Source organism: Crinia signifera, chromosome 5 (assembly GCF_055691185.1).
Source record: "Crinia signifera chromosome 5, ASM5569118v1, whole genome shotgun sequence".
Lineage (NCBI taxonomy): Eukaryota > Metazoa > Chordata > Amphibia > Anura > Myobatrachidae > Crinia > Crinia signifera.
Window position 1 is genome coordinate 64,387,242 of NC_139221.1, and position 2,580 is coordinate 64,389,821.

Sequence of the window (2,580 nt, forward strand, 5' to 3'; positions counted from 1 at the left end):
ACTATTCAAAAGGATTGATGATTTTCCTAGGCTACCTAACAGAGGCTATCAGAGACTTAGAGAGTTAAGCGACTTACTAATGGAGCTCCAAGTAGCCAAATGTGAGGGAGACTTGCCAGGACTTGCCTTCCTAGACACCGCCAGAGGCATTAACCCTATAGTGCAAAAACTACCTTATAATCTACAGGAACAATGGATTACCCACGGTTCAAAGTTCAAACAGCGTAACAAGGTACCATTTCCACCATTCTCTGTTTTTGTGGACTTTGTAAGTCAGCAAGCCAAGACCAGGAATGACCCTAGTTTTGCCTTTACCCTAACAGGCACTACCCCTGCGCTACCTAACCCTCGCAAAACTGCAGTCACAGTTCACAAGACTAACGTTCATAACTCAGATTCTTCCCACAGGTTAATCAGCTCTGCTCACAAAGAGACCAGGGAGAAAGATCCCGCCAAGCAGTGCCCTCTGCATCACAAACCACACCCTCTCCTGAAATGCAGAGCCTTCAGAGAAAAGCCCCTGGAGAACCGTAAGGCCTTCTTAAGAGAAAATGGTATCTGCTACAAATGCTGCTCTTCTTCATCTCACCTCGCCAAAGATTGCAAGGTTAGTCTTAACTGCACAGAATGTCACAGCACAAGTCACAACACAGCTTTACACCCTGGGCCTCCCCCATGGGCTTTACAAAACAGCCACAGTGACACAGAGCATGGCGGGGAGCACAATGCAGAGCAAAAAGACACTAACGCAGCAACACCAGAGATGACTGCACAATGTACCGAAGTCTGCAAAGATGCCATTAGCAACAGATCTTGCTCCAAAATCTGTTTAGTCAGAGTCTACCCCAAAGGCCAACCAGATAAAGCTGTCAAACTTTATGCAATCCTAGATGACCAAAGTAATGGTTCTCTAGCCAGATCAAACTTCTTTGAGACATTTAACATCAGAGGCCCCAGCACCCCTTACTCCTTAAAAACCTGTGCAGGGAGTTTTGAGGCAGCAGGAAGGAAAACCACTGGCTATATAGTGGAATCCATAGATGTAAGATATGTCTTCCCTTACCACCAATCACCGAGTGCGATGATATCCCAGAGAAAAGGTCTGAAATTCCTACACCAGATGCAGCCTTTCATCATTCACATTTAAAACGTATAGCACATCTGATACCAGAACTGGACTCACAAGCCCAGGTATCTCTACTCATCGGGAGAGATCTCCTACGAGTCCACAAAGTCAGAAGTCAGATTAATGGTCCACACAATGCACCTTATGCTCAACGTTTAGACCTAGGATGGGTCATAATAGGAGAAGTATGCCTTGGAAGTGTGCACAAACCAGCTTCTATCAATACCATGCTTACTTGCACTTTAGAAAATGGACGCCCTTCTCTGTTTCAACCATGTCACAACCACTTCCTCATTAAGGAACTACCACACTGTACTCCCATATATTCTCTTAGTGACGACCAGATCTGTGACAACTACCAAGATCATCTGGGATTCACAGTCTTCCAAAGAACAAAAAGGGATGACCAAGTAGCAATGTCCATAGAAGACAAACTATTCTTGGAAATAATGGAGGAAGGACTAGTTAAAGACAATACCAACAGCTGGGTTGCCCCTCTACCGTTTAGAACACCCAGACAACGTCTACCTAACAACAGAGAACAAGCTCTCAAACGTTTCTCCTCACTTAAACGCAATCTTCACAGAAAACCAGAGATGAAAGATCACTTCTTTTCTTTCATGAGCAAAATATTTGAAAACTGTCACGCTGAGATAGCTCCCATTCTTAAAGAGAAAGATGAATGCTGGTACCTGCCAATGTTTGGAGTATACCATCCAAAGAAACCAGGTCAGATCAGAGTTGTATTTGATTCCAGTGCTAAATTTTAAAGTATCTCCTTAAATGATGTGCTCCTGACAGGACCAGACCTTAACAACAAACTCCTTGCAGTACTCATACGATTCCGAAAAGACTCTATTGCCTTCACAGCTGACATTCAGCAAATGTTTCATTGTTTCCTTGTGAGAGAACAGGATAGGAATTTCCTAAGATTCCTTTGGTTCAGGGACAACGACCCCTCTAAGGACATTGTAGAGTACCGCATGAGGGTACACATCTTTGGTAACAGCCCTTCACCTGCAGTTGCCATCTACGGACTCAGACGTTCAGCTCAAGAGGGTGAACTAGAGTATGGTTCTGATGTTAGACAGCTCGTAGAAAAAGATTTCTATGTGGATGACTGTTTGAAATCTATGCCAACAGAAGAGACCGCAATCAGCATTCTCAAGAGAGCTCAGGAAATGCTTGCTTGTTCCAATCTCAGGTTTCACAAAATAGCCTCCAACAGCAAAAAAGTAATGGAAGCCTTTCCTACACAAGATCATACCACTGACTTAAGGGATTTGGATCTAGGAACTGATTCGCCACCAGCCCAACGTAGCCTTGGACTCTTATGGGACTTGAAATCTGACTCCTTTACCTTCCAAGTAAGTAGTGAAGAAAGGCCCTTCACTCGCAGAGGTGTCTTATCTACTGTCAATAGCTTGTACGACCCCTTAGGATTTGCAGCTCCT